General features: G+C 34.2%; 1 long non-coding RNA gene across 1 annotated transcript in view; it reads right to left on the bottom strand.

The window, feature by feature from the left end:
• The window catches only part of LOC112044386 (uncharacterized), a 29,863-nt gene extending 9,857 nt beyond the window's left edge, over positions 1–20,006 (bottom strand). Inside the window, exons 1-2 of the long non-coding RNA XR_008250818.1 lie at positions 19,745–20,006; positions 3,477–3,604 (exon numbers count right to left, since the gene is read on the bottom strand). This is a non-coding gene — a long non-coding RNA (uncharacterized LOC112044386). The remainder of the gene's footprint in view (positions 1–3,476; positions 3,605–19,744) is intronic.
• Positions 20,007–20,383: the final 377 nt, after the last annotated feature.

Genomic DNA, 20,383 nt, shown 5'->3' with positions numbered 1-20,383 from the left:
ATAAGGCTTAACAGCTACGTCTCAAGTCAATTTTAGAACACTATTAGGGCGATGGATTTTCAATCTTCTTCCATTTATTTTATTTACTTTATAGCATAGAACTGCAATAAATTTGCAGCAGAACTATCTAAAAACGATGCACATTGTTTTAAAATAATTAAAAACAATGTGCAATGATCATCCTCAGGCAAAACTGAACAAACATATGTGCGTAAACAATATTTCTTCAAGAAAAAATACTAAAATCAAACCTGAGACTTTATTCAAAGTCTACGGACATAGTTAATAAAATTAGCAAATCATTTTTATCTAGTCATATATTCAAAAAGGTACTCGTGTACCAGTTTATTCGTATGGTTCAAATAGCGCATTTTACAGAGAAAAGTAAAGAAAACTGTGTTTAGATACGGTATACCTTAAAAAATTAACACTTCTGCATAAGAGCTTGCGACTGTCGCTTGTCGTTTGTTGTCTGTCTGTAATGTATGTTGTGTAATGTCTGCGCTTGTACACACTTGACGCACATTCGAAGGACGAAGTGCGTAACGGCTAACGTCAAGTCAGAGTTCGTGACATCCTGTTAAGTGACTAACTTCTGTTTAGTGGAACAATTACCGACGTTCAACTTTTAATAGAGTTTTCGTAGTTCTGCAAATCCGCTAGCGACCGACGTTACATGTCTCATACAAAGTTGAAGACATAACTCTGCTTGGCACTATTGTATTATTTATTTTTAATATTAAATCGTTGAAATTCAGCTATAATGTTATTAATTCTTGGCTTTTGTATCTGTAACCTTTCTGCTCAATTGAAGGGCAATTGAGCAGAAAGGCTTTGTTAGAAGTATACGACAATAATCCAGCGGGCAGGGATCGAATGACCTCTAGGTATTGCCTTTGCAGGCCCCTTTGCCGGAAAGCTATTGAGACTTCAATTTATTTCAAATAGGCATACAATTACTATTTAAGTATAGTTTAAAAGTGAACAGTCAGTGACTAGTAGACGCCAGTTCTACCCTCTTTTTAAAAATAAATGTTACAATTTGTAATTTAAAAATCATGATATCCTGTTATGTACGCAAAAGTAAGCATAGTCGATTGCTGTCACAAATTATGATTTGGAAAATGAATATACGGTTTAACGCCAATGTTATTTTATACTAGAGATAGGGTACTAGCGCATCAAAACTGAGGCGGACAAATTTGGAAAATTGACTTAATTTCATTTAGTCGCTTATTAAATTATTTAAAACTTATAATACCTAAATATCGTCTACAATGTCGAGTTGTATTGTAAAAACTATATATACGTAAATATATAATGGAATTAAAGACAAAATTGTGTATTGTGCTCAGTGGTGTAGCTAAATTGGGATCACTTTTTGCGGTGATTTTGTAGTAACATAACCTATCTATAGTATAAAATAAAATTATCATTGTTTAACTCATATTTTAAATCACTAAGCTTCCGACCTGTCTGTCCCCTCTCTGTTGAAGTTAAGAAGCTAAACTAAAGCTAAGTCATACGGGCATCTTTAAAATTCACTCTAAAATAAATTTGTAATAGTCAAGTGCAGTTTATATTTTATGACGGCCTCTGTGGCGCAGTGGTGTGCGCAGTGGATTTACAAGACGGAGGTTCTGAGTTCGATCCCTAGCTGGACCGATTGAGGTTTTCTTAATTGGCCCAGGTTTGACTGGTGGGAGGCTTTAGCCAAGGCTAGTTACCACCCTACCAACAAAGACGTACCGCCAAGCGATTTAGCATTTCAGTACCTATGATGTCGTGTAGAAACCAAAAGGGGTGTGGATTTTCATCCTACTCATAACAAGTTAGCCCGCTTCCATCTTAGATTGCATCATCACTTACCATCAGGTGAGATTGTAATCAAGGACTAACTTGTAAAGAATAAAAAAAGAGCAATGTGCGTGTTTCAGTTTAAAAGACAAAAACATAATTAAAAGTCGCAGCAAAAAGATCACACTCAAGCAATTTCGCCATCCGCTTTTGTAACGTCAATAATTGGCCAATTCGTGTGGACGCAATACAAACTGCGAGCGGGCAGACATGTCCATTTAGAGGCAGTGTAATTGATGTAGAAACTTCAGTAATAGCTTATTCAATCGAGACCGGTCTGTGCTTGCTGCCTTTTGCGGGCAACACCCAAAGATTTTTACTATTAGATATGTAACTAACTGCGTCACGCGTCGATACTGAGGCGAACAAAAATGGTCAATTGTCTTATATATCTTAATATCAAAATTACATCCAGCTCTCATTGAGTTCTATTAAAATACAAAAACGAAAAATTGTCACCGTTCGTTAAAAAAAAATAGGTACCTATTCAAAGTCATTTTAAAACAACATACCGACAGTTCCGTCTTGCATAAAAAAATTAGGCAGTGTCTAGTTTACTGTGACGTTATTCTAAATCCAACGTGGCGGGTAGCGATCTAGTTATTATCATACTATTCCATGATATGGATATCCTTTAAAATGACATGCGAATAATCAATATTTACCTTCTAAAATATTGAAAAAAGGTGGGTGACAATATCATACTAAGAGTACCATTGAATAATATATCATTATTATTAGTCAAGTTAACACATTCGGGACTCCTTAGTTAATTAATTAATTAAATCGCATCAGGTACAGTCGCGTACAGCGTGTAACGAACTCGTGTGACCCGTTCGTTAGCGCCCAGACTAATTATATTACAACTGAATGGATAAAACATGTTAAGAGATAATAATAACTAATTAATTTGCCGTTATATATCTATATCTTCAAATCTAATTTGAAGTAACATTTTCTTTGTATCATTGCTGTAAAAAATATGAAAATTATAAATAACGTTAATAGCTTGTTCTTGAAAAATACTAAATATTTTATTACACTTTGTAGGCTTTTAGATTTAAATGGTTATGTACGCAGATTATAATCTCACACTAAAGGCATGTATAAATTATTACAATTATTAGGGACTCCTTATTTAATTAGTTAAATTTTATCATATCAGTACAGTCACGTACAGTAACGAACTTGTGTGATCCATTCGTTAGCACCGCGGGCTAATTAAATTATAACAAAACGCATTAATCGTGTATTATGATCAATTTGCAACTATATCAGGGTAATTAACACTTGTTTATTATATAGATAGCTTATTCGGTTGTGTATTTTGAGGATGTACATATACTGAAAATAAAGATTAATGTACTTACAGTGAAAATTAAGTTACAGATACTTTTCATAGAGTAAATGCTTTTTTATATTAAAAGGTTTTCGCTTGATGACGAATGGAATGAAACTCTACTCTTGCCTCGATTGTATTTGATACGAAGATGAAGGTACCTACTGTGTACTACTACGTTTTACGTTACAAATCTTTTAAGAAGTTCTTTGCATAAATGAACTTTCAAAAAAAATCGCTGACAATTATCATACAAATATCATAAAATTTATCAACTTACTTCACACTTATACAGCGATGAATCAACGATGAAAGGACATCAGCGATGGTTGCTTATGGTTGTGATGATCGACGTTCGCTCTTCGACTCGATGTGGTTGATAGAGAAAGAGTCCATTGACAGCAGTACCTTTAACAAATAACGTAAATTTCGTTCAACCCGTTTTCGTTCAATTTCGTATCAACCCATATTCGTAACTGCTAAGCTCGAGTCTCCTCTCAGAATAAGAAGGGTTAGGCCAATAGTCCACCACGCCGGCCCAATGCGGATTGCCAGACTTCATACACGCAGAGAATTAAGAAAAGGTATGCAGGTATCCTCACGATGTTCATTTTCTTTCTCCGTTTGAGACACGTGATATTCAATTTGAATGTTGCATGTTAAGACACAACTGAAAAGTTGGGAGGTGCATGCCCATGACTGGATTCAAACTCACGTCTTATGGAATTAGAGGCAGAGGTCATATCCACTGGGCTATTACGGCTCTGTAAATTAAACAATTGGAATAGCCATGGCCCGGAATATGAATAAAAAAATCCTCCCCTTTTCTTCGTTAGAGAATTACTTTCTGTTAATATATGCATACCTAACCCTAATTTAACATGCAGAATATTTTTAGAAAATATCACAAATCAGACAACGTCATTGAAGCCGCGTGGTGGGTGTAAGCCACAAATCTCCTCTCCTATTAGAAAAGAATATAACCTCGCAGGGGACTATTAAGTAGTATAGTGATTGTTATGTAGAATCCTGCATCGTTAGAAATGAACATTTGCTCGTTTAATGTAAATGCACCTTTACAGGCGTTTGTTTATGTTAGTCAAGGCACATTTATTCAGTGCTCGCGAGATTTTGAATTAAGTAGAAAATGTATGACAGGAATTTTCTATAAACTTCATGTATCTTGGCCGTCGGTACTGTTTGAATTTGCTGGACTACATACAAAATCAAGCGGAACCGACAAAGTGCATTTAATGTATTTTACTCACAACCATCAAATCCATATTAAACCTTCAGTTAAACTAATACATTAAAGACAACTTAAAGGTTACTTAAAATTCCTAGCAGTGATCGATGACTTGTGAACACAACTGAAGGAAATACTTCAAATTCGCTTCACGTTCTAAATTTAAATTTCGGAAACGCATTCGAATTCCCGATATTTGAATTCGAAAAAACATGGCGGCGTAATTTTTTAATCAGACATAGATCATTGCTACTTTGTAGCAGCCAGGACAAGGGTATTAATCCTGCTCACTTTTTAAAATCATTTAGACCATAGACCATATGTTTTTTTTTATTGACACTAATTTTGACATTACAAGGACATTATTTAATTTAAACCCCTATATATGTTAATAATATCATTATTTATTACATTCAGTAAAAACCTTATCAACATGGAAATAATTAAGAAATTCAAATAAACTGCATGAACATCGAATATAGTCTGTCTCAACGGAACGAAAAAAAACACATTGAAGTGACAACCTTTTTGGTTATCGCATAAAAATCGATATTTACTGCACGTAAGGCACCATTCGATCGAATACAATAATCCGATTCATTGATACTGTTATAATTAAACATAACTTATTCATTCACCGTGCGCGATAATCCATAATAACAGGCGCCATTGCCTTTACGGGTGCAACGTCACAATTACAACCAATTAAATATTTATTTATAGATATATTTTCCTTATTGTATTGCACATTGTGAGTATTTACTCTATACACAACAAAAAATGTAGCAAATAATAAAACAACCCAAATACAAAAAGATAATAAAGGATTTTTTGTTCAGAACAAAATTTGTACTAATATAAGTATTATAAACATGGCTATATTGAATATCGATAAACTTACAACATTCATTTATGTATGCATGTAGTCTTGATAACACAAATAGATTTTTAGGCATTTGTGGAAAAATAGAATGTAAATCCAATTATAATTGAATTTAAGAATCTATTGAACCAAATCTATTTAACCTTTTAAAAGCAAAATTTAAAAGAAAACACAAGTATTACTATTTATTATGTAATTCTAGATCTAATTCAATAAAATGCCAAATGACAATGAACCAAATCAACGAAATTGATTAACACGTACAAAATCGATAAATCAGAATTCGATTTCTTTTCTTTAAATTATTTTTTTAGAACTTTTGGTTTGAAAATAATTACGAAATTTAAATTACAAGCAATATAGAGATCCCCATTTTATTGTTTTATCTTTTCCTAAATATTTATTTATTTTTGTTTTTATAAATCAACTATTCGAAAATGAAGTGCAATATAATTTGAAATATAGCAAAATTATTTATATTTTATAGTTATTAATCGATAAACTAATAACATTTAAACTCATCTTTTGAACTTATTAGAAGGTGGTAAAACCAGCCCTTGATTTTTAACCGACTTCAAAAAAAGGAGGAGGTTTCTCAATTCGACCGTATATATATTTTTTTTTTTGTACATTAATGGCAGGTAAGAAAAAGCTTCAAAAAGTCGTGCAAAAACAGATGTAGCTAAAATTATGGCCCAGTCTCCCGGTCACATCCTTTTTGGAACAGGTTGGAACAAAAACAAGTTGGCTTGGAACGAAACAAGTTGACTTGAAGTAAAACAAGTTGACTTGGAGTAAAAAAGTTGCCTTGGAACAATTTTTTTTTTCGTTTTACGCCGCACACAGGTGATGGAACGGAAATGGCAGGTGAATTGCGCTTGTCAAGTTTTAGCTGACGTAGAGTGATACGAGCCCCTGTAGCTAAGTGGCACGTCGATTCTCTTTCTACGATCGCAAAGGCTTCGAAAGCTATAAAAATGTATGGGAATGACAGATCTTGATCACGTGACCTGTTTATAGCAAATGTCATTACCATACACTTTTCTAGTTTTCGAAGCGTTTGCGATCGTAGAAAAAGAATCGACGTGCCACATAGCTACAGGCCCAGCTACTATTACGTTAAGCGTAGCATACAGATTCTTAACGTAATATTATAACGTTAAAAATATGTAATTAATAGTAAATTTTGTTATTTACTACGGAAATCTTATAAATCCGTCCTAAATCTATGATGTACCTAAGTATCAATTATAATCAACTTCAAATAACAAGTCAGTTGTAAATATACATATAGTAAGTTATTACATTCACATAATTAAATTAATAAATGTAAAAAAAAATTAAACGTTTTAACCTAATGCAAACATAAAAGAAAATCTATTGAATGATTACAGAAACGTTATAATGAATCGAAAGTAAAGTGTTTCGTTTCGTTTATAAAAATTATTCATCACGCCGTAACTTGAGAATGACTTAACCGATACATTCATTATTTTATTCTATTATTTTGAAAAATTTTAATATTTCAGAAAACTTTAGGTACGTCTGTATTTTATGGACGACTTATCAGTTCAACATTGACTACTTTTCATCCCGATATTCTCACAGCAAAATTAATCTACGCGAGTAAAACCGCAGAGCACCGCTACTAAATAATATAAATACTCGCATCAAAGTACCTACAAAATAAAATATACAAAGTAATTAATTGCCCCTATTGTTTCGCTTTCTTGGCTCAAAGCGAAATCTACATATCTACTTTCATTTACATTTTCTCAAATAACACGTAAAATTATCTCACTAACTTTCACATAGAACTAAATAAATATTAAATTACCCCTCTGAAAACTCTTTGTTTTATTCTTCTGGGATAGCATATATTTTTTGAACATTTTTTACTTCACACTAATATACTAAAGGCAAAATTGAGTGTATGTCTGTATGTTTTTTACTCCTTAAGACCACAACTACTGAACTGATTTGTCTGAAAATTGGAATGTATAAAGATCATATGCATGTATGAATTATTTAATATGTATTAACACTTACTTTCTCTTGTTATCCCGAAAAAAATCACGATTTCTGCGATAATTTAGAAAAGTGATGTATCTAGTAAATTAAAAATTAAATAAAATGTTAATAATTCTTAAATGCTTTAAACTAATTATCTGCTTTTTAAAATAAATCACATCACTATGGAAAAAAACTTTGTAAATACCTTTAACTTGGACAGATGTTCACAAAACACTATTAATCACACACTAGGGTCGTGTTCACTGCACAGGTGACTGAGCACTACCAGCTTGTTTGACCCGCCCTTCCCCCCGCGAGCGCACCGCGGCAGGAACCCAGAGGGTGATGCGAAGGAGTTATGAGGGGTCTTGGTGCGGACACCCGCATGTGGGGCAAGGCATTAGGCAGGTGCGTCTACCTGTTTTAAAGAAAAAACTACCTGAGGTCCGGTTGGGATTTATTTTTATTAACGAAACCGTATTTTGGGTTGTAAGCTGACCATTTATTAGGTAGGTAAAGGTCTACCTCTACGGTCTACCAACCAAATAAATTATATGATACAGATATCGACTCTTATTATCATTTCTAGCAGGTATCCACTATCCATAACTTCGTCCGTACGATTTTCGAATAACTTTTTTTCGTTCACTTGTGAAATAAATTATATATTTATATACAATTGGTAAAGGTAAGGTATAGGTTGTTAATCTTCCTGCAATTTGAAAACGTCGTCTAAATCCGTAAAAAAGTTTCAGATGATGATAAAGAAATAATACCTATTATTGAAGGAGTTTCTGCCATTATAGTAGTCATTCTTATCAATTTATTAATAGTCAGGGATTTTTATTATCTTTGTCTATTAATATTTGTATTTATTAAGTTTTTATGAGTATGATTATACTTCTGTATTTATCTACCAAGACATACACAAAATTATTTTGGGAAATTCCACTTTAATATTAATTGGGATTCCCGAAAGTTTTAGACATTTATAGAACAATGTAAGGTAGATACTTCTACGACCGTTAGTTTTTGATGTAAACGATGCAAACGTATATAGTAATATCTACATTAAATCACAAAGCCTCCATCTCCATTAATTTACGAACCCATTTCATCTCAGCTCAAATAAAACTTATTACATCGTGTAATCAAAATGTAACGGTGGGCGGGCTTCGTTCCTTTTGTTTCAATATTACGGAGGCTAAGAAGATTTTGGAAAGCGTCTAATGATTCGTGAAACGCCGAGAGAGGTTAAATTGGCTATTACATTACGCGGGATTCAGGTTGAAATGTTTAAAGTGGCTTTAACTTTGACGTGGTAAATGAGACGTGTCACAGAATTTGGCATACGTCTGACATCTACCCACACGAGTTTGCTTTCTATGTAAATATGTTTAATTACATGTATGTAAAGTATCACAATTAATTTAGTATTTATTAACCTGGCTCATCTATTTAAATATCTACGTATTTTATATACATAACCCATCTGTTAGTGACGGATGATTTAACCCATCAAAAAATTGTAAAAATTGGTTTTAACATAGTTTGTTTCAGGGTTTTTCAGATATTGTATTATTTTATATAGGCTTTATTTCATTGGATGCAGAAGATAAAGTTCCGACAAACTGTATTAACAATTGATGTCAAATATTAATAAATAATAATCATTAAAATTATGAAAACAAAGCATAGCTTGCTGTTTAAAACTTTTACAAGCATTTAGGACTACAGTTTACACTCTTCAAAGTTTGCCGTGATTCACGATACTACGTACGGCACATATTATGAACATCATACATGCGACTGTCATCATACCCATGCTATCTGAAAAACATTACCTACCCAACGCTATCCTAAAGTTCTCTCACTAAAATAATAATTTGCAAGCGGTTAGACTTAACACCAAGTACCCTGTACCTGCTCCAAACGTTTAGGTAAACGAATAACTTTACACCTACATAAAATTTCTGAGAAACATCCTTACACCCAATATTACACGTCAAAATTTCATACCTGCCCTTTGTTGGTATAAGCTCTTTATGACTGCACTTGAGCTTAAAGAAATACAGTGTCCATTATCCTCTTTGTTGGATGGACAATTAAAGCGCGCAGTCACTGCAGCACTCGATTTTGAAAACCTTTTCTCAAAAAAATGGTACAATGGATACGTTTACGAGCAGGTAGTTAAAGATTCTGAAGATCCTTTTATCGAGATGATATTTTATGAATAACTTAAGAGTTATGTGAAGATTAAGCGTCTATACCTAAGTACATACTAAATTTGTAAAGGGAAAACACCTTCAACAATTTAACAACAATACAAAAATGTTGACAATATAGAAAACGAAAAAGTCAAAAATGGCAACTGTAGGTTTACAACACATTATGGTTCAGGTGAACAAAAACAAAAAAAACTTCAGATGTTTCAAGGGACACCCGGATGTAACGAAGTTCGCTATAGCTATCATTGCTATAGCTATCATCGCTATAGCTATCATCGCTTTCGCTATCGCTATAGATGTCATCGCTATCGCTTTAGCTTTCGCTATTGATATCGCATCCCATCCCATCACATCCCATCAAATCTTTAAACATTCATCCCAACAAACACACATACAAACTTTCGCGTTCATAATATAAGTAGGTTAGAGTACTACATAGTGTAGATTAAAAAAAAAACAACATAGCAATGTACTACAGACGATTTCAAGCTTAAAAACTAAGCGATATCATGAAATAAATAACAAATTCCTATGAAATTAAATTAAGAGGTACTTTTCGATATGTCAGGAACAAGAGCTCGATATTTAAAAGAGGTATTAAATTAAAAAAAGAATGTTAAACTTTTAAACTAAAAGCACCCACACACTAACTAAAGCAACTAAAATCACCGTTCACCAACTTTATACAGTTTTTAATAAGAGCCTCTATAAGAATAGCAATTTTGTGTACCCCACCAACACCTTATGACTATGATAATAAGAATTAAATTGCTGTCAATATTTTGTTCAAACAAAAATAGTTTCCTTGAACCTAATGCCCATAACAATAGAGTTCAAATTGTGTGTAAAAAAACCAGCGAGACCGTGCGAACGGGCCTTGATTCCAGCGAAGATATGACTATATTCAGACGGGCGTCGTCCCGCGATCGTGATGATACTTCTAATGCACTCTATTATGATGTTCGCGCTAGGGTGGCCATCATTCCATGTAATTTTCATACATATTTAATAATTTCAGAGGAACTATAAAATATAGTTATGGCGTTTGTACGACACGAATACGAGACTTTAAACTTGTCATTATGAAAATGTTAAACATATTTATAATAAATTATTATTTCTCTACTAGCTGTACCACGCGTAAGTTTGTTCCTGTGGGAATATTAAATACAAATATCCACCGATGAGCAAAGTTTCATCTAGTTCAGCTTTTCTAGAATTATGAATGGTGTAGGTAAGCCGATTTGTTTTTACATATGTAGCTAGAATTACATCCATTTAATTAAAATCGAACGAATAGTTTTAAAACTATGTAAGACAAACATACAAAGAAACAAACAGATATAGACCTAGCAGACGTCGCGCGGTTACACCCGCGTGGTTCCCGTTCTCGTAGGAATACGGGGATAAAATATAGCCTATAGCACCCAGAGATGGTGTACCTTCCTACTGTGAGCCAATCCAAACAAACAAACAATCACTCAAATATTACTTCTTTATATTATTAGTATAGACTAGTGAACCCGATAGAGGTTTGTTTTCCTGCCCGGAACATTAAAATGACCTTATGCAATGAAAGTTCTTAAGATACAAAATGTTCGAGGAAAGGATTGCTTTTCATAATTTCATTTCCTTGAATTTTTTCAATGTTTTAAGAGCTATTCATTATTGGAGAGTTGTGATAGCCCAGTGGATATAACCTCTGCCTCCAATTTCCGAGGGTGTGGGTTCGAATCCGGCCCGGCGCATGCACCTCCAACTTTTCAGTTGTGTGCATTTTAAGAAATTAAATATCACGTGTCTCAAACGGTGAAAGAAAACATCGTGAGGAAACCTGCACGCCAGAGAATTTCTTAATACTCTGCGTGTGTGAAGTCTGCCAATCCGCATTGGGCTAGCGTGGTGGGCTATTGGCCTAATCTCATTCTGAAAGGAGACTCGAGCTCAGCAGTGAGCCGTAATTGGGTTGATAACGACGAAGAGCTATTCTGCTATTTGTAGAGAATCAGTCTAGCAGTTTTCGAGTTACAAACGGTGTAAACTAATCCGACTTTGTTGTATATAAGTATGACCACATAATAGGTAAGTATACTTCTCAGATGATTTATAACTTAAAGTAGGAAAACTGATGTCTAATGTCGGCCCACGCAGTATATATAAACAAGCAAACAGATTCTAGAATCAATATTATAAAATATCTCTTCTAGTGCTACACAATGTTGGCTTGGGATTTAACGGAAAATTTAAGTTTTTCAATTTTTTCAATGAAAATCGAATTCCGTAATAATTAATGCTGCCTTTACAAATATTTTAAAAATAAACTTTATGATTACAAATAATCTTAGTTAGCTAAATAGCTATTTCGTTTCCAGTTTTTAAAAGTCATGTATCTCTATTATCATACCGTCTAACGCCATATGAATTTGCATTCGCTATTTTGACCACCTAGTGCCGCTATTTAAATGTCAACGACCTATCTTGTACATTACTTAGCTGGATCTTTTGTAATAATACAATTGACTGGAAAACACAAAACTGTTAGTCGGACTTACGAAATATTTTTAACAAATATTAATTATGAATTGTATAAAATACAGTGATGCATTAACTAAAGCCGATTAAATCATTTACTTTTAGGATTTAAAGACAGTGGTTCTTTCCCGTGGTTGTTTCACAAACGGCTTTAATTAATAAGTCACTGGCTTGGCACCGACTTCAAAGTGATCTGAAGGTAGCATTTATAATGTTTATTTTCGCTTATTAATTTATTTTTGTGATTTTGAAGTCGGTTCAATTATTATTTTTTTAATTTTATTTTAGTTACACAGCATAACACTTATTTCAATGTTGTTTATTTGCTCAAGCATCTCTAATAGTAGTGGACCAAGGCAAGGCAAGCATTGAATCGAACATGAAGTCATCTAAACAAAACCGAATAGTACGTGAACGAAGTTTAAGTCGTCGCCTAGTGAACCACAATCCTTAGGTTTTGTTGTAACTATTGGGGCCCGTGGCGAATTCATTGGCTGGGGCCCAGAAAAAGTGGTAAGGGTACGGGTATGGCTATGTAGCACTTTGCCAGCTCTTCTACCCTACAGTTACGCCACTGCCCGTCTATAGTTTTACGCTATAAGACAAATAGTCTTCAAACGTAGAGCACGATTACCGAAGCATTTCTAATTGAATTCGGACATAATAATGTAAGGAGCAGAGCCCCAGTGCACGCTCCGCTCGCTCCGATCCGTTTCACACGAGAACCTCACGGTCACTGACTCACTGACTATGTAAATGTGAGAGTAACAAGTGACTGACTCTTGGACTGCACACCAAAATAATGGTAATGTCCAAGAAATTTCAACATCGGAAAACAATTGACGCTAAATGGTTTCTTTACTGTGGAAACTGTTTCAGGTAAGACAAATGGTTGTATCTACTTGTTTTGAAGAAAATATTGCCTACTTTGGTTTACAATAAGTTCAAACCTACTATTTGGTTTACATGTTTTTAAAAACTTATGAAACTTGTCTGTAAAATTTTATTGAGAATTTGATACCTGCAACTCTGTTTTTTTATGCAGTTAGCAAGGTTTTTTGACGATAAACTATATTAGTGGTGTTTCGATCCCCGCCCATAGGACTATTGTCGTAACCACTCCTAATATAGTCTTTCCCGACTATATGTACGACAATATTTCGGAGAGGAATGAGAATATTTGGTTATATTAAACCCTCGGCTGTTGAAAAGTTTTCGACCACTTTGTAATCAAAATATCTGAAGCATAAACTATTTACAACGAAGAGATGAGTAACCTCTCAGTAGTTTTAATAATATTAGATTTCACTATTCTGTATTAAGTTTTTCTCAAATTTAACAATTTCTATTATGAAGTATTTTTTAACTAAGCACATTTACTCGACTCAGTAAATTGAGGTAGGTAGTTTACTTTTATTAATACAGACTTCCGACCACAAAATAATAAGATTTAGTAATATATATATATCTATATTAATTAAACTATTATTTCAATGACAATTAAGATACACAGAAATAGAAATTGTCGGTTGAATATTTCTAAAAACAAATTTAAAAGGAAACAGATACGAAAAATGGTCCCTAAAATTTACCAAAACCCATGTCCACAGTAGTTTAATAGTTAGATTTTTCCAGCCACATTCTTAGACGGATTCACACGACCACGCACACATTCACGGTCGCTGGGTATGTAAATAGGGATTCGAATGTTAACACTACGAAACTCTGAATTATAAGAACAATGCGTAACGGGCCGCCTCACCAAACGGCTATCTACATCTCGGAAAATGGTTAATGGACTCAAATTGACTTAATCACGAAGAAGAAACGCGGTTTACAAAAAATGTAGGTACTTTTTGGGAAGTCTTTTTAGGGTTACGGTGGTATAAACAGCGTAATTAGGAACAGATTAGGTAATTTTACCTTTGTGTTATTAAAATTTTACTTTATGGTAATGCTTAGGTATATTAAGTTTTCCACAAAATATGATTTGACTATACTAGTGACTTTTTCAACCAATTTCGGCAAAAATTATTCTCGCCGTTCAGGGTTTGTCTGTATGTAGTTTAGGTATTACATAATAATATTTTTTTTTTATAATTAGGTAGAAAACAATAGTTACCTTGCAAGTTAAAGGAAAATTCGAAAAACGTAGTACCTACCTACAATACTATGCCAGCCAACAACACAGATGCTAATAATTTAATTTGCGACGCTTGGCAGCAGAAATAACCTAAGTTTAGGGGATGTACTTACAACTGCTAGTATTTTCCCAGACCTCATAACATTAACATTATTCTATGTTAGTAATAATGACAATCAATCAATCAATCAATCAATTTATTTCTTTGCAGATAAGACATGACTAAGCAGCACCGAGAAGTTATTGAATTTAAATTACACCACTTAATCTTAATAACTTATCTATATGTTGTCACACATGTACATGTCTAAGATATGTTGGCTTTCGAATAAATAAATAAATAAATGTTTTATGAAAATTTAAGCTTTTTTTACTTTTAAGGATACAGAAACTATTTTTTCTACACTAAATATAAAACTTACGATACAAAAAGATGAATGAAGTCTTAAAACGAACAAAAACCAATCGCATACCAGAGTTTTAAAGGCGCAATGTTATTTTTAGAGAAACATGTAAAACCTGTCCTGGGAAAGGAATGCAAGCACCCGGCCAACTGTTGGCTGTGACTCAAAACTTGGCGAACATCTCAGTCATAAACTACACACTATAAGCCTTATTAATACAGACAACTGGGAATTCGAACCGAATGCAACAACTAAACGAAGTTTTAGATCCCATAGATACCTAATCTATGAGATCTAAAACTTCGTTAAAAATATATATATTAGCAGAGTCTTGTGTCTAATCCTTTTCCCTTCTATAAAAAAGTCCGTGCTGATAATTATTACACCAATTGTCCAGCGAATGGTAACTGAACTTGGTATATAATCCTAACCCTGAAGATAGTTAGGTATGCCTTTAGTTATGGAAAGTTTTCAATTTAAATGATAGTTCCTAATAATCGTTTTTTTTTTATTTTTATTAAATTATTATTATATAAATTAATTTTTTAGCCAATCTCGTTTTACAGATTGTCTTCTTAGAGATCTTATTCATAAACGTATATAAATAATACAAAAATAACCCAATGTGATTTGTCAGTTGAATTTGCTATTAAAACGAAATGCACAGGTTTCTCCTCCTTTTTTTCAAACAATTTGTTGAAAATAAAAGAAATAAAATTGCATTTACAAGTAGGTATACACATGCCCGAAAAGTTTCAATATTTTTTTTATTAGCACAGCTTGATAGCATTCATCATCATAGAAATATATTAGGAAAGTTAATTCAGTCATTAATAATTAATATTTGTTTACGAAATAATTTATAAAAAGACAGCAGATAGTAACTGTATATGTACTAGACGGTTTAACTTTAAAAGCGGTAGTAAATCGATTTTTCTTACAAATCTGTCCTCGTTTCGTACAACTCCAGTAAGTGGGCGCTATAAACATTAAAGTTACGAAACTTGGCCGCTCAGACGTTAGTTTCGAAGTCCTTAATGTAAGTACCAGTGATTGCAGTAATCGCCGAGATCGTAATCGTGAAACTATAGAAAATTGGTACTAAACTAAATCGAGGAAATGGCAATACATAAATTATTATTTAGGGAGAACGATAGGAATATATACAAAAGGAAACTTGAGTTATCCTAATAACTAGTCTTTTTTTTTATTCTTTACAAGTTATCCCTTGACTACAATCACACCTGATAGTAAGTGATGATGCAGTCTAAGATGGAAGCGGGCTAACTTGTTAGGAGGAGGATGTAAATCCACACCCCTTTCGGTTTCTAACACGACATCGTACCGGAACGCTAAATCGCTTGGCGGTACGGCTTTGTCGGTAGGGTGGTAACTAGCCACGGCCGAAGCCTCCCACCAGTCATGCCCATGGTATGGTAGTGACAAGAATACTGGCATTTCCGCGTCGGGAAACCTGACTGATCTTATGCGCAATAAATGGGTCAGCCTTTCTGTCACCAGTCGAGGCCGTGTAAAAATAATTTGGAGATTTTTTGGCACTGCGACTATTACACAGGTATTCGTTTATGTAGGCGCAGTACATAAATGTCAAATTGTAAAATCTACATGCTCTCTCTCTAAACTTCTTGGGTATGCAAGTTTCCTCAAGATGTTTTTCCTTCGCCGACTGACGGTGATATATATTTTATTCACTTAAATTTAGTGTAATTGACACACAATTTGACCTTTATTCGAACATTATTTCTTTATGCAAACCTGAAATAGTGTTTGATTTTTTTAACGTATTCCTATGAATAGCTACCACAACTTTATTTAAATACTATAACTATAGACTCTTGAACAATAAGATCAAAATCCATCACTGTTTTTGGTTTTTTCGTTTTAAAAAAGGAAAATTTAACTAATTCACTGATTTTAAAGTATTTCACTTTGAATCTTAACACGTTATTATTGTTTAGAACATCTTTCTTTATCAATTCCTATAACTTATAGATACACCCAGTAATACATTCCGCAATGAATTTACAAATAAAAAAACGATAATTACAATTACATAAATTATAATTGTAAATTCCATTGAAGCCGTCCCACCCCTGTTTCAGTACAAAAGACATCAACGCGCGCGCTGGATTCCAGAATGATTACCCATTACGAGGCGTTACGCTCGCCGCATCTTTAGCCAGACGGAAAGCAAATTATGATTAACAACTAAAAACATCATACTTTTTTCTATATAGTGCGACTAAACTGCGACGTGTAATTTTAATTATTTGAGTTAGTTTTAAAGTTAAATTGAAGTATGGGGCCTAAGACGTACGCCTTTATTAAATAGTAATTTAATGTTCTTTTCATGTTACAAATAATGAATGAATGATGATGCTGTCTTTTTATTTATACAACCAACACTACCGCAAAACAAATTGGGGTTAAATAGCTCAAACGTTCATAGAAGTGCTAAACGGATCTAAATGAAACTTTTCACAGATATAAAATTATGTTACAAAAAAAAAATGTAATTGATATTCCTACAGGATCATGGAAGCCGCAAGGCAAAATTAGTCAAATACAATCAAAAGTTTAAAAAATGTTTTGTCTGTTCACGCTGAAATTTCAGGTAGATTAAGCACAGTTTGGACTTTTTAAGTTTGGAATAAAAACGCGGATAAAGTCACTAGCAACAGTCTGTACACTTACTTTAAAAGGTTTCACTGTTCAATAGTTTTATTCTGTAAAAGATTTATCAACATCCACGTTGACGAACAATCATTATATTCTCACAAACGTTCGTGTATATTATTATTAAAACATGTCACTTCTTTGTAAACTGTTTAGAATACAATAGTATATATAAGACTTATAATAGGCTGTCACAAGCATCAATCATTGCGTTTTCTCATTTCACCGTCGCGTTATAGAACTAGGAAATCGGACTAATGACAGTTAACGAGTCTTTCACAAGTTATTCATTAAGCCGCCGGCCGAGTTGGCTTGCTTTCTAATATACGACATTTCTTGTAGCAGGAACAACTATCGTCTATAAACAGAATCCCAATGGAGTGCATTTCAGAATCAGAACTCAGAATATTCATTTATTTTCAGAATTAGAGTTTAGAATATATTTATTTGCGAGTATAGAAGTACAAATTACAGCGAGGTAGTTTGTAAAATGTACAGAATTGATCGTAAATACGCGTCACTTTTTGTGTTTTCTATAGTCTGTGGTAAATACGTAATAAAAACTTTTACTAAAAATGTTGTATATGATGTGTATAAAGCTACTTTGATATTATCGATGGCAAATATATTAAGTACAATAAAGGAGTTTGGAGCTATGTGTAATGGAATAGTTTCATTATTATTTTTCTACTACTATTCGAAGGTTCTTATTTCAATTCGCAGACAGCATGACTGGTAATTTTATAAACGAAATATAGCATTCGTCGACTGTGGTAGGTATAGTTTTCATATAAAATTTTATTCGAAATCTATATCTACCTTCTCTACAAATGTCATAGACAAATAGAAATACAGTACGGCAGAGATAATGCGACGTCTTTAAAGGTAAAAAAGAATTCCTTAGTGTTCATTTATTGTGTATAAGGAACCTATAATAAGAAATTTAATTTTTAAATAAATTATAATAAGTACTTTTTAGTTGATTTAACTGCAGTTGATTTTAACCCCACTTTCACTTGCATTCTTTGGTCCCTGATATACATTATACCTTCACTTTATTCTTATATAACGCATGTATGTATGTCTATGTGAAGTCTGCCAATTTGCATTGGGCCCGCGTGGTGGACTATTGGCCTATCCCCTCCCATTCTGAGATGAGACTCGTGCTCAGCAGTGAGCCGAATATGGGTTTAATGATGGTGATGTATACTTTATATAGACACTACGGCAAAACCAAAAGAGAAAAAAAAATCCTTACATTACTCGTTTTGCGACAAAAAAAATTAGTTTTCAAATAAAGAATAATACTAAATACGTGCGTGGGCGAACATATTTAGTATAACAAGGAAACAAAGAGTCGCTTACATTGGCGGCAAGTATTCAGAAGGATTTTTCCGGGCGTGCGTCATGAGATTTCGGCGTGAGTTCGCGGCGGTCAAGGACTGCGTAGGCACTACGCGCGACCCGGATGCGTTCGTAGACACAAGCGTAGTTTTGAAAAAAGAATATTACTGTTTAAACATACTTATTTTCTTTAATATCAACCCTTTCCCCCCTAAATAAGTAGTTTGTACTAAAAGTGGGTTATGACAATCCAAAGGGCTGTGATCGAGCTTTTAGACCTCTCGAAATTGAGACCCTATGGAGCTATGAAAAACCTTAATAAAGCCTGACTTTTATAAGAATAAATAATTTCATTTTACGTGTCCTTATCTAATACTAGCTATCTACGTAGGAGATATTATAATGTCCAAGTGTGTGCGCAAATACAAGGGGTACTCATAACTCTTTGACCCGGTTAGCTCGTAGTACCCGATCCACGAAATATGAGCAACTATAGGTACATGATGGCCTTACGTGCTCTTCGAGGCATTGAGTACGGACTCATACCTTCGATCTTATAACCAATCAACAAGCTAACTAATTTGGTTGTTAAAAGAAAATAAGTATAAATTCATCAAATCAACGAGAACTTACTGTATAAAATATGCGAAAATTAGACAAATTTACACATCATCCGAAGTAAAAATACCTACCTACCTTCATACAAACTGCAATAAAATACGTGGTTGCTAAAGTAGACCCTGTATTAAATGTCTAGACACTTCAACATAGTACACGTAACCTTGATGAAGTCGTAACCGGCGTAGTAAATTTAAACAACGCAAGATTACAATTTGGGATCAATATTTCGAAGCAGTATTGATTCTTAGTGACGTAAGCGTTTTATACCAAATACCAACCTACCCACTAAAACTTCAAATAACCGTCAAATAAATTGTAACTTTAGGAATATTACAGTTACAATACAATTTTCCGTTAATTCTACTGTATCAAACAGGATGCTCAGTACTGTATCTTTACTTATAAGTATTGCGTCGTCGTGAAAAAGGAAAACTCACCTGCGCAGAAAACGACGTATCCGGCGATTTGATATGTGAACAAACTCACGCCGCACGGTATCGTAACACGTAGCCGTGGAACCGGACACACGAACTGCACGTGGTGACATGGAGCTGCCCGGTACCCAAAATGATGGTAACGAGAGCTCGGGGTACCGCAGCGCCCTGGCCGGCTAGTCAGCGCCGAGCGACGCGCGGGCGCAGAGAGCGCGCGCGGCAGTGCGCGGGCGGCGGCGGCCGGCGACTGCCCGCCTCACGCCCCGGACCCCGCCACTCCCCTCCACCTACCCCACCCCCAAACTAGCGCAACATCACTAGGTGACCATTGACCGACCACCTCGAAATCCACGGTGACCACAGACAACCTAAACCGATTCGATATTTGAATTACAATTGGGCATTGGACGACGGTTGGGTCTAGGTTAATTTTCCTTTTGCCGCCTTTTCGCGAGACAAACATGGCCGAAATTCCATAATGGCGACCGCGCGGACCGGTTTAGGGTTCGACGCGTTTTCGCGAACGTTCCGAAAACTCTTGTCTTGTCTTTGGGTATCAATAAAAAAATTATACGTCCTCTCGGTTCAGGCAGCCTCGTGATACTGAAAATAACCGGTTTCCGAACGACTAATAATATTCGA

Source organism: Bicyclus anynana, chromosome 1 (genome assembly GCF_947172395.1).
Source record: "Bicyclus anynana chromosome 1, ilBicAnyn1.1, whole genome shotgun sequence".
Classification (NCBI taxonomy): domain Eukaryota; kingdom Metazoa; phylum Arthropoda; class Insecta; order Lepidoptera; family Nymphalidae; genus Bicyclus; species Bicyclus anynana.
This window is presented reverse-complemented; position numbering and strand designations above follow the sequence as displayed.